Source organism: Takifugu flavidus, chromosome 15 (assembly GCF_003711565.1).
Source record: "Takifugu flavidus isolate HTHZ2018 chromosome 15, ASM371156v2, whole genome shotgun sequence".
Classification (NCBI taxonomy): domain Eukaryota; kingdom Metazoa; phylum Chordata; class Actinopteri; order Tetraodontiformes; family Tetraodontidae; genus Takifugu; species Takifugu flavidus.
The window spans coordinates 4,849,014-4,862,503 of NC_079534.1; the positions used below are offsets into that span (position 1 = coordinate 4,849,014).

Consider the following 13,490-nt stretch of genomic DNA (forward strand, 5'->3'; position numbering starts at 1 on the left):
ATAACACAATCAGAATCTGCCACAGAGGAAGGTCGGAAGCTCCGAGGCGCCGCTAAAACCTCTCAGTGTGGGAACGTGAACACATATACGACACACAACATGTCCTGGGGGAGTGTGTGAGACCTGACCGAGGTCCGATCAAACTCGGCCAGCAAACGCAGGAACGACCACGCGTGCTCGACGTCCACGCAAAACTCCCAGAATGCACTGTGATCTACAGGACCATGGCGCCTCGCTTCAGACTTTTCTACTGAAGCAGCTCAAACATTGCGGTGGACCTCAGACCAGCTTTGTAAAAGGGGGTAGAAGCAAATCCAGCCTGGATCTACGTCTACGCGTTGGCGCTGTGTCCCAGATGGTCGACCCGGCTGCACATCGAGGTGCCACCCGACTGGATCGGAGCTTCTACCACCCAAGAACGTGTGAATGTCCGTCTGGGAGTGCTGCTATGTGACGTTCTTATGCTTCTACCGACACCAGCAGACCGATGATTGTGGAGGAACTGGAGTAATTTGGCTCCAGGAGTTGAGGGCAGGGAATGTGGGTGTGGGCCCGTGGCCCCGGAGCGGCCCTCCTCTCTTCATGGACCAGTTTTAACAACAAACACCAGCTCCTCCGCTGCAGCTCCGAGGCCTCCGTCAGACGAGGGTGAAGGAACACGTGTGCTGGGTTAGCGTTCGCTGGATAAACAAAGATCCGGTTGGTGCAGGTTAGACTAACCTGGGCCTCCGGGCGGCGCCGGTGCGAGTGGGCCCTAAAGCTTGATTACTGAGATCCTCTCTGTGTTGTTTGATGTCCAGTTCTCGGGGGCATCCACCAACTTTCGCCCATTAATCCCACTAGATTATCCATTAATGACATTAATCCAGTGGCCACACCTCAATGCTGCCCGCTGTCCTGTGGCATTCTGGGTAATCTCCTCTCAGCTTTGATGTCAGGTTGTATTCTCCGTGTGGTGGCTGGTTGTTGGTTGTGTTGTGGTGTGTTTTGTTGGGCCAGATTAGGTCCATTTGATCACTCATCTAACTGATCATGCAAATATTAGCGGATCACTCAGATGTCCGACCACAGACGGGTTCTACGCTAGGTTTAAGTCCACACCTCACACTGGCAATACTGGTACTCACTTCCAGACGTTCCGGCAGCCTCGGACCCTCCAGGACCAAATGACTAAGGTTAGAATCCCGTCTGGTGCAGAGACAGCAGAGGTGACCCTCCGAGCTGCTGCTGTCCCTCCGGCCAGCGGCGGCCTGAACCCGACCCAGAGGAAACACCAGCAGGAGCTGCTGGAACACTGATCTGAGGAGCGCGGCTCCGGCTCCCTCCGTCTGTCAGGAGCTCTTTTTTATTCTTGCTGCGTGCTGCATCAAAGAAAACACATTTTCCCCGGAGGATCAGCCTGCAGAAGGTTGCTCAGAAGCTCGTTTTGCATGTCTGTCTTCCTCTGTTTGCTTTTCTGGTTTTATCATCTCTGGCTCCAGCCTCCTGACAGCTGTCACACGGCTTCGCTAATGGGCTCCTGCACAAGTGAACCTGGAGTTCACAAGTGAACCTGGAGTCAGATCACAACAGACCACCACAGCAGAAGAGCTCCACACCTCAGGGGTTACAGGGGAGCCACCTTAGGGACGCAGTGATGTCATTTCCTGTCAGGTTTGGATGATTTATGTTGAACTGAGCCACCATGAGGAGATCCTCCTGAAGAAGGATGTCAACCTCCCTCCAGCTGTCACGGCGAGACTACCATTATTCTGCAGTGGCAGGAGAAGCCTTCCAGAAGCATCAGGGTCCAAACCCAAAAACCATCTCCATTCCAGATGTTACAGGAGCAGAACTCAGCTGAAACACTCCAGAAGGTTCAGCTGGACTCCTGAAGGCTGAGCTCACGGACACACAGGACAAACTAGCTACTGAAGAGTAATCACCCACAGCTAAAGTCTGTCCAGCAGAACTTAGCTACACAGAAGCACTGGAGACCTGAGTGACTGAGACGGACCGAGACAGAGACAGAGGACAGAGACAGAGACACAGAGAGACAGAGAGACAGAGACACAGAGACACAGAGAGACAGAGACACAGAGGACAGAGACACAGAGGACAGAGACACAGAGGACAGAGGGACAGAGACAGAGACACAGAGAGACAGAGACACAGAGAGACAGAGACACAGAGGACAGAGACACAGAGAGACAGAGACACAGAGAGACAGAGACAGAGACACAGAGAGACAGAGACAGAGACACAGAGACACAGAGACACAGAGGACAGAGACAGAGAGACAGAGACACAGAGACACAGAGAGACAGAGACACAGAGAGACAGAGAGACAGAGAGACAGAGACACAGGACAGAGACACAGACAGACAGAGAGACAGAGAGACAGAGACACAGAGAGACAGAGGACAGAGACACAGAGACACAGAGAGACAGAGGACAGAGACACAGAGAGACAGAGACACAGAGGACAGAGACACAGACACAGAGAGACAGAGACACAGAGGACAGAGACAAAGAGGACAGAGACACAGAGAGACAGAGACAGAGACACAGAGACACAGAGAGACAGAGAGACAGAGTGAGGGTTTAACAACCCTGGTGACCCAGTCGTTCTAACTGTGCAGATTGAGTTTCCACAGCACCTGCAGCCACATGTGTGTATCTGACAGGGCTAATATGGCTAATCCCCAGCTCTAACACACCACACACACACACACGCACGCACGCACACACACACACACACACACAGGTTGGTGAAACAAACCAAATCCCAGTTTGACCTGTAAACAGTGGGAGCAGCTGGTGGCTGCAGAGTCTCATCAGTCTGTAAAATCACATCTAAAATTAGATTAATCATCACTTTCCTCACTCTTAAAAACAGTTTACACACTGATGATGACCTCATCACCTTCTGAAAAATAAGGATTTCACTACCTAAGCAGGGGATTAAAAACTGCAAACAAATATCAATACAAATATAACAAGATATACAGTATGAGACAGGCAGACAGGCAGGCAGAAAGACAGGCAGACAGACAGGCAGGCAGACAGGCAGACAGGCAGGCAGGCAGACAGACAGACAGGCAGGCAGACAGGCAGACAGGCAGGCAGACAGGCAGGCAGACAGGCAGACAGGCAGACAGGCAGGCAGACAGGCAGGCAGACAGGCAGGCAGACAGGCAGACAGGCAGGCAGACAGGCAGGCAGACAGGCAGGCAGACAGACAGACAGGCAGGCAGACAGGCAGGCAGACAGGCAGACAGGCAGGCAGGAGGCAGGCAGACAGGCAGACAGGCAGGCAGACAGGCAGGCAGACAGGCAGGCAGACAGGCAGGCAGACAGGCAGGCAGACAGGCAGACAGGCAGGCAGGCAGGCAAACAGGCAGACAGGCAGGCAAGCAGGCAGACAGGCAGACAGGCAGGCAGACAGGCAAGCAGGCAGACAGGCAGACAGGCAGGCAAGCAGGCAGACAGGCAGACAGGCAGGCAAGCAGGCAGACAGGCAGGCAAGCAGGCAGACAGGCAGACAGGCAGGCAGACAGGCAAACAGGCAGGCAGGCAGACAGACAGGCAGACAGGCAGGCAGACAGGCAGACAGACAGGCAAGCAGGCAGACAGGCAGACAGGCAGGCAGACAGGCAGACAGGCAGGCAGACAGACAGGCAGGCAGGCAGACAGACAGGCAGGCAGACAGGCAGGCAGACAGACAGGCAGGCAGGCAGGCAGACAGACAGGCAGGCAGGCAGACAGACAGGCAGACAGGCAGACAGACAGGCAGACAGGCAAACACAGGCAGGCAGGCAGGCAGGCAGACAGACAGGCAGACAGACAGGCAGGCAGGCAGACAGGCAGACAGGCAAACAGGCAGGCAGGCAGGCAGACAGGCAGACAGACAGACAGGCAGACAGACAGGCTGCTCATTTACATTTAGATGAGCCCATTAAAGTCGGTAAAGACCTGCTTCCCTTTCCAACCTGCACATGGGTGAAAATGATTTAACGGTCTGTTGATGCGACAGGAAATGAGACACGGCGGCGGAAAACAAGGAAACTGTCCTGAGCTGCAGATCTGAAACCCCAGAACAATAACAAACCCAGCATTGGACACATTTGACTGGGATAAAAGACCAAATCTGTGCTGGTTTTACCACCAGACTGACAGATCGCCCCCTTGTGCACATGCAGTTCACAGCGTCACAACCTGCAAATCCAGGATATGACAATTATCTTACTTGTCACCATGGCAACCTTTATATTGGAAACGTCTGACTGGTGCAGTGAGGAAACTCCCTCAACATTTCACCAGGTGAGCAGCATCTAAACAACCACCTGACCACCAGAGGAGACGGTACTCTGCTGCAGGTGGGAAGAGCAGGAAGTCACAAACGCTGGTTTAATGGGAAGCAACAGGCTGGGATCATCAATTAACCCCAAATTAATTTATTATAGGGTGAGGAGAAAGAGAGAGGCTCCGATTCCATCACATTCTCCACGACTCAACTCCCTGAAAGGCTCTGAGTGTGTGTGTGTGTGTGTGGTGTGTGTGTGTGTGTGTGTGTGTGTGTGTGTGTGTGTGTGTGAGCAATAAAAAAAAAAGAACCTTCTATCTGTCAAAATTTTAGTTCTCTCGGATGAATTCTCAGGGCTTCCGTGAGTCACTGGCTGCTGCACCAAGAGATGGAGAAATGAGGATGAAGAAGAGGGAGGAAGAGAAAAAGAGAGAGAGACAGAGAGAGGGAGAGAGAGAGAGAGAGAGAGACAGAGAGGGAGAGAGAGAGAGAGAGAGAGAGAGAGGGGGAGTGAGAGAGAGAGACAGACTGATGCATTTTTCATGTGTTCGGCTGTGTGGTTTTTTACACTATATTTCAGTGTCTCTGGCAGCTCATCTTATGTTATATTCATGTCAATAAACAGTAATGAATCGAATTCAGCTGCACACACACTCACACACACACACTCACAACACACACTCACACACACACACTCACGCACACACACTCACACACACACACTCACACACACACACTCACACACACAGCACGCTGTAGCCTGGCAGCTGAAGTGTTGAAGCTGTGCAGTGCTGTTTGCAGACATTCGACCTTTTAAAAACCGACCTCGCTTCTCCTCTCGATGCTGCAGGAAAACCTGCGAGTCGGCCGGCAGGTGAGAAAAGACCCAAATGTTTCCATGGGAATAAAAGTGTTTTAAAGGTGAGCACAGGTTGCAGGTGGAGACGACAGGAGCCATTAATCAGACCCTCCTGAGGCCCCTGGACAACCCGACAACATCTCGTCCCCTAAAACCCACATTAGACCGAGAGCGTAAAGATGAACTAGTGTGTGGGTTCGGCTCGCAGGTGGGGACAAACCGGAAGGTACAGGAGGACTTAAAAGTTAGTCAAATGTCCCATTTCCCCACAGGTAAACCGTCTCCAGTGAGACCTCATCCCAGTTCAGGCTGTGAAGTGGCCTTTAAAATGGACCAAAGGTGGACAAAAACCACTGCTCAGGTGTTTGCTGAAGGACTTTACCCCTGCGTGAAAACAGGATGTTGAAGAGAGGCAGAAAGGAAACGGAGAAGCCGACCGAGTCAGGACGCAGACATCCTGCAGAGCTGCAAACTCACCTCGGGCTAAAACCAACACGCGCACATGGACATGACGGCGGTGACAGCTTCACACACACGGACGCACACGGACCCACATCCAGCAGCAAAACCGCACCGCCGCTCAGAAGAGACTACAATACCCACAATCCCCCGGGGCAAACAAAACCCATCTCGTTTTAGACACCCTGATTGTCAACTTTATCCAGTGAAATCGCTTTTGTTTTCTCCAGAGGAGGGAATTTAATATCCTTTAAAACCAAACGAGCTCGGCGCTCCATCAAACAGCAACAGATACAGGAAATGAGCTGCTTGGCTTCATTTGATCCTTGGAAGATCAAGGGTCAACGTCCCTCTGATCCTTTGATCATCATAAGATGACCCTGGAAATTCCTGGATCAGGATGGTAATCTGGGACGTCACCCAAATTAATCACCTCTCCCAACGCTTCCTGAAGACTTCATTTAAATGCACGAGCATGGATGGGATGATGTCACAGATTCTCCCGATTCCACGAGGTTCGGAGTAAAGGATCCAAACTGTGATCCTGTGGCTCAACAAGCAGCATCAGCAGATTTCTGAATATTCTGTTGCTCATTTCCTTCATAACAGACCAAAACGTCGTCTTCAGACGTGACGATAAACTGTCGTCATGGTGAACTAATAACACACAGAATTCCAGAGAAAGACAGGCGGACGAGGCGGAGGGCGGCCGCTGGCCCCCCTCAGCAGGGGGTCCCTCTGAGGGGGGCCAGCGATGACAGGCGGAAGCAGGAACTTCTGGTATGTCGGTAACGCTGCTGCAGAGAAGACGGGAAGAGCAGATCCCGCAGGAAGAGTCGTGACGCTCCGGTGAGCCGAAGCTCGTTTCACACGTCGGTTCAGGATCGTTTGGTTGTTGATGCAACAGGTGGGTGCAGAACAGCTGCCAAAAACCAGCAGAGAGGCCGTTTCTCTCGTGACCAGGTCTGGAACGTCCACCCAGAAGCTTCCAAAACTGGAAAACATGCATCTTCATCATCATCATCACCACCACCTTCATCACACTGCAGATGTCACACTCCCAATGTGGGGTTCTAATTCCACATAATTACAAAAGCACTGACAGTGAAGAATGATAACAAACCAACTAACATCTCTGGTCCGTGTGTGTGTGTGTGTGTGTGTGTGTGTGTGTGTGTGTGTGTGTGTGTGTGTGCATTATTTAAATGTGACACAGTTTCAGTGGCCACTGCTCCAAATCTGTCACTTCACCTCTAAATGCACTCAGTGTGACACGGACACTCTGCTGCACTCACACACCTGTACACACACACACACCCCACACACACACACACACACCCACACACACACCCACACACACACACAGTCAGAATCAGAGCGACAGGCGTGGTTGTCTGTAGACGCTGCGTTTCAACTGTAAACACAGGTTATTTACACCAAATGACTCGTGCACCATATAAATAATCGTCCCAGGATGTGCTCAGGAGACCTTTGTCACTCTGTGGGATTTGAACCCACACACCTTCTGGTGGTGGACAGTCTGGAGCGTCCGGGACAAAGGTAACGTTAGCTCAGGCTGCCACTGTCTTCTCTCCATCTGCTACAGGACATTTTGTTCTGTTTCAGAAGGCTACTTGATCCCTTTCCTCCCTTCTGCTCTGCACTCTTTCCTTCCATCCCTCCACCTCCCATTGTTGCTCTTGTCCCTGGAACCTCGCTCTGCTCCTCCCCTTCATACACCTCTTTTGGTCTTTTCCCACCATCCTTCACTCTTGTTGTCACTCTGAGCTCCGTGTCCATTTATGGTCACTTTGCTCAGACTAAACCTCCTTAAATCAAAACTACAGTTGCAGGATTTAAGGTGGAATGGAGCTGAGAGAGCGGACCGACGTGTTTTAGACAGAATGAGTCTTTCTGCTGCACGACACCTTCGTGCGCGAGCAGTCTCCGAGACTCTGCTTCCAACAGGTGTCGGTTTTGGCCCGTCGATGGTCTCTGTCCCCCCTGGTAGTGTCGAAACCTCCGTGACCCGGGGGTGGGACACGTCTGGCCCGTCCTCTTTAACATTCCTCTCACAGGCGGATGAGCAGCCGCCTCACCACCTTTCATAAACACTCCGTGCAACATCTGAGGGAGTCTCCTGGACACCAAACTCTAACATTTCCATATTTTACAACCCAAAATTTGGCTCCTCGCTGAAAGTTGACAGCTGACAAATCCTCCGTCATCACAGAGACCCAGATTCTGAAAATCCACCCGTGTCCACAATAAATAATGCAGGATTCTGCCCACAAGCATGTTTCCTGTGTGTGCACGAGGCGGAGGGACTAGTTTTGATCTGCACTGTGACAGACCTTCAGAAACACCAGGTTGCTTCCCAGAACCAGCAGGTCCGATGGTTCAGAGCTCCAACAACTGTTGCGAATATTCTGGTCAACGTCTGCGCGTTCTCAAACACACAATCAGCACACGTGGCGAAGCTCAACGAGAGGCGGAGAAGCCTGGGAGCATCTCCTCACCTGCTGCTGGGTGGCCAACACTGACGTGAGACGGATCAATAGCAGCCGCGTCTGTACGGCCTCCGTCTGGCTTCCCTGTCAGGCATCCGTCACGGCCCAGAGACGCGCTGCAAACTGCTGATAGCCGCCGCGTGTGGCTGGCAGATTTTATGATGACATTAAAAAAAAAGAGAGCAGCTTTGGTGCAACATGAGATATGAAAAGTGTTGCCTGGATGCTCAGTGTGACAGAGATAAACCTCCTAAATCTCCATCTGACACCGAAATATCAGCACGTCTGACGCAGGAAAAATGATTTAATGTGGCACAAAGTCTGCAAACTCCCCTTAAGAAGAGAAATAAAACCACGAGCTGTGTCTAAATACTGAAAAACACTTTGGTTCCACGTCCCTGCTTCAAAGCCAGCAGATGTTTCTCTCCAAGCACTTTAATTCACACTTGTAAAAGCAAAGAAAATGGGTTTTTCTTCCACAGCGGAGCAAAAGCACCAAGAGCTGCAGTCGTGTGGTCAGTTAATGCTTCACATCAACATTCCTGGCACTTTGGTAGAGTTTCAGCTCCAGCGTCCCGTTTTAGAAACGAAACTGAGCCGCTTTAAAGGTCCAACTAGTGGGAAAAGCTCGCAAGCTGAAAACCAACCAGCTCCAAAAATGGCTTTCCCGTCCCGGAGCGCAGCAGCATTCCATAAAGAGTGAGGAACATTCGGAATAACAGTGCGCGTGTCTAAAGATAGCCCAGCAGCTCCGCTTCGGATTCTGCTGGAATTCACTGGAAAGAAGCCGGAATTTCTCAGGCCGTTGTTGCTACTGAGAAGCAGAACTTGCTGTAAAATCAGAATTCATTGGTGTTAAAAGCACGCGGTCATGTGACTGCGGTCCCACGCTAATCCAATAATCATCGATCGAGCACCCAGTAAGTGAAGGCGGCTCGCTCGCAGTCTTCCCATGTAGAGCCCACTTGAGAGGGAATTAGCTCAGCTAATGATGAAACGCCCGTTTCCCGCGGCGGCGAGCGGCAGAAGCAACAACAACGTGCTGCAGGACTGTGGCCAAATCCCTCCGGACCGGCTCGACCCTCCAAACAGCCGAGACGGTGGATCAGCAGCAGAAGAGCGCCTCAACACATCAACTTCCTGTCACACAGGAAGGAGAACAGGAGAGGGCGTTGCTGTGAACCGTGGGCTGTGATGGATGATGACGGAGCGGACGCCGCCTCCCCTGGGGAGAACACGTCTGGATCGGAGCCTCCGAACCGTTTCAGCATTCTGCACCTTGAGGTCAGGAGTTTATTCCCGACTGCAGTCACACTTTTCCGGGTCTGGCTGCTGATCCACAGACCGTCAGTACTGGTTCTGGGCCCGCCCGCACCACCAGAGCGTCCTACAGACCAGCTGTGATGATCCACTCTGAACTGGACGACCAGTGACACTGACCTGGCTGATAATTGCTTGGTCTGTAAGCATGACTTCCTGTCAGAACAGGAAGTGCTCAAACACATTTTCTAAAGTTTGATGTGACAAACTGACATCATTTCCTGCTTCACTTAAAAGGTTGATGATAAGAGAAAATGAGAGAACAACCTGTCAAACCACCTACAGCCGTAAAGTTCAACCTCAACACACTGCTGGAACAGTTTAAGATGGAAAAACGCCGTCATTTTCATCCTTTTAACGGTTATAATTACAGAGTACAGACAATAACCTCAGTGTCTGCCTCTGAAGGCCTCCTTCTCTTAAACAGGTCATGAGATCTTGAGGTTAGCGGCGAGATGTGGCTCCCTGAGGGCTGCTGGGAAGAAAGCGCGAGCTCTGGCCAGTCATATGTTTATGTTCATGAGGATCTCCAGAACCCTGCGGCTACATTCAGCACCAGACAGACAAGAGTCTCACATCAGATCGCCTGAAAACAAAGCAGAAAGAAGTCAAATCCACGCTTGAATCGTTTATCAACGTCTGATCGACCCAGGTCAAAGTCGGGGCTGAAGCCTTTAGTCACATGATCACACACACGTCTCCCTAGAGTGTGTGTGCCATCAGAGGAGGAATGCTGCGGCCATGTGGGATCACCGTGTCTCCCTGCGTCTATTAATACACTCGTGTCGTGTGTGTGTGTGTGGTGTGTGTGTGTGTGTGTGTGTGTGTGTGTTCTCGTTCCATATACTAAAATACTCATTCTCAGAAGTGTTTCACCTCTGTTCAAGTCCGACTGCATCATTTGAATAATCCAAGTCAAATAAGAAGTGAAGCAGCCGAACAGGAGGTCTGGAGTTCAACTCGTTAACTGATGGCAGGATAATTAGTGAGGTGATGACGAATGTTTGACCCTCCAGTCCTGCGCCTGGGTCCTCCTGGATTCACAAGGTCACTGATGGTGCTGACCTACAGGTGTGCAGAGCCCTCCACCTCCCTCCACCCCTGAGAAAATGTTATTAGCGTCATTTCATCTCGCAATATTCGGTTCTGAAGCTTTTGTCAGCTGCCATTAGCTCATTTTACCAAAAACCACTCGGAGGGAGAAAGTGTGGAATCTACTCGAGTACTGGAGCAACAGTTGAGTGTGTGAGAGGTCAGAGGTCATCCACAGGGTCAGTGGCAGGAGCCAGCGTCTGTGTGTCCCACCTAAAAAAAGACCAAAAAGCTCCAGTCCATCACAGGAGGGGAAGAAGCTCAGGTCACACACACACACACACACACACACACACACACACACACACACACACACACACACACACACACACACATAGGTGTAACAGGTCACCTAGATAATGAGAAGTGCCCAGTGGCAGCTAAATAAACCCCAGACAGCTGCTGGTGCACATCCTTGTGGTTCTGGTTCCTCTGAGGATCAGGATCATGTTGCAAACAACTTCCAGAAATTCCAAATGCCTAAAGAACCTTTTGACACCTGAACCTGTTGAAATTCCTCTGCTGCAGATCTTTAATCCAGCCTCTTTAAGAACATTATACACTCACTAAATAATCAGAGATCAGTGGAGACCTTAGCCATAGTTCACTGGCCAGATTTTGCAGTACCGGAGAATAACATAGGGGGCAGTGTTGGCAACCTGGACCACCCCAAAAGAGAGTAACACAACAAAAGGAAGAGTTGATCCTTCAAATGACTCAAATACAACAGTGAGGTTGGTCAGGCACAATACATGTCCCCATAAATGCTGGGATAGATTCCAGCACCCCCAGGAACAACAGATGGTTGATGGATGGATGAGTGGATGGATGAGTGGATGGATGGATGAGTGGATGGGTGGATGGATGGATGGATGATGGATGGATGGATGAGTGGATGGATGGATGGCTGGCTGGCTGGCTGGCTGGCTGGCTGGCTGGCTGGCTGGCTGGCTGGCTGGCTGGCTGGCTGGCTGGCTGGCTGGCTGGCTGGCTGGCTGGCTGGCTGGCTGGCTGGCTGGCTGGCTGGCTGGCTGGCTGGCTGGCTGGCTGGCTGGCTGGCTGGCTGGCTGGCTGGCTGGCTGGCTGGCTGGCTGGCTGGCTGGCTGGCTGGCTGCGTGGCTGGCTGCGTGGCTGGCTGCGTGGCTGGCTGCGTGGCTGGCTGCGTGGCTGGCTGCGTGGCTGGCTGCGTGGCTGGCTGCGTGGCTGGCTGCGTGGCTGGCTGCGTGGCTGGCTGCGTGGCTGGCTGCGTGGCTGGCTGCGTGGCTGGCTGCGTGGCTGGCTGCGTGGCTGGCTGCGTGGATGGATGAGTGGATGAGTGGATGAGTGGATGGGTAGAATACGTTTTCTGTTGCAAACAGCTTCTCCTCTCAGATGCTGGTTCTGGTTCTGAGAATCAGCCAGTCGGGTCGACGGATGTCAAATATCAGAGACGTTTTAGTCAATACAGAACTGTTGCTGCGGTATTACAGACCATGACACCACACACACACACACACACACACACACACACACACACACACACACACACACGTTCGTTTCACATGGTTTCATCCAGACGGCCCTGAACAAACACATTAAATATGAATCAATAAACAAAAGAATACTGTCCCAGTTACATTAATAAACCAACTGTGAGAGTGTGTGTGTGTGTTTGTGGTGACCTTCAGGCACAGCTGAGGATTTTACTGCCAGCACCGTTGTTCATATGATGGGAATGAGAGTGTGTGTGTGTGTGTGTGTGTGTGTGTGTGTACTGTGCACCCAATAATACTGTGTGTGTGACATGTATGCTATGACAGACAATGCTTAATTTCCCGCAGTTGTAGATTTCTGTGTTAACAGTGGGCGCACACACACACACACCACACACACACACACACACAACACACACACACACACACACACAACACACACACACACACAGACACACACACACACACACTCTTACTTCACTGCTGTCCTTGTGATCTCATCTCACGCTGCAGCTTATCAGACAGAAAAGAACCAACATGGCCGCCTGAAACAGCTGCCATGCTCAGGCCTCCTTCACTGACAATCCCCAATCTGAGCTTCACGCAAACAGTTTTTCTTACAAGTTCAAACAAATTGCTGCTTTTTTTAGTTTATTTTAAAGTTGATTTGATTGATGGAACCAGATCATTAACTTAACGGTCATAAATAAGCGCAGGGACAGAGAGACTGCAGCAGAGTTAAAGGCATTTACGTGTGTTTGGGATTTCCACGCAGCCCTGAATGCAGCATGTAAAAGCACAATAAACCCTATTGACAGAGGAGCAAGATACTCAGTCCGGTTTGACTGGAAAATGTCATTTTATTTGATGAAAGTTGAAGTAAACTAAACATTTGTGACCCAGTACTGACACAGTTTGAAAGAGACACATCTCACTCGAAATGTGAAAACAAAAAAAAAAGACCTGGCGCAAAATCCGAAAGCACTTCAATGTTTTTGCAACTTTTGGTGCATTAAAATGTTTCTTGGCAAGTTAGGAAAGTCTCCCAGCAGAAATACAAAGTAATTAAGACAAATCTGCTGCCTGGATCGGGAATAACTGTTCCCTGAAACGTTCCCGGCTTTAATGAAAGCTTGAAACCGACTCATTTAATTTTACCTCTGCTGATCACTCCATTCCATTGAGAACAAAAGAGGCTGAGTTTTCCTTTTCATCCCAGGAACTGCAGAACATTCTTATTCAGAAGAGCTCATGCATTCATGCTGAATAGAGAGAGATAGAATTACAGCACTCAGATGAAGACAATTATTCCATGTCAATAAGGGCGAGTGCTGCCGCCATTCGGAGCGTTTCTCCCAACCACAGAAAAGGTCGCCCATCTCCGCACCTGAAATCAGACTCTCAGGGGCCAAACCATGATGATGTGTGATAATTCACAAATGGAAGATGACAGCTGGAAATAGCCTGAGCAAGGACACAAAGAGAGGAAGACG

At 50.8% G+C, this 13,490-nt stretch overlaps 1 protein-coding gene across 6 annotated transcripts in view; it reads right to left on the reverse strand.

Annotated features, from left to right (window-relative positions):
• The window catches only part of LOC130539183 (disco-interacting protein 2 homolog C), a 59,474-nt gene that overhangs the window by 31,416 nt on the left and 14,568 nt on the right, over nucleotides 1–13,490 (reverse strand). The window contains exon 1 of one of the 6 annotated variants that reach the window (XM_057057366.1): nucleotides 1,128–1,750. The exons of the other annotated variants lie outside the window; for them this stretch is intronic. The gene's annotated coding sequence lies outside the window, so the exon portion shown is untranslated. Of the gene's footprint in view, nucleotides 1–1,127; nucleotides 1,751–13,490 lie in introns of those variants that run through there. 6 annotated transcript variants of the gene reach the window in all.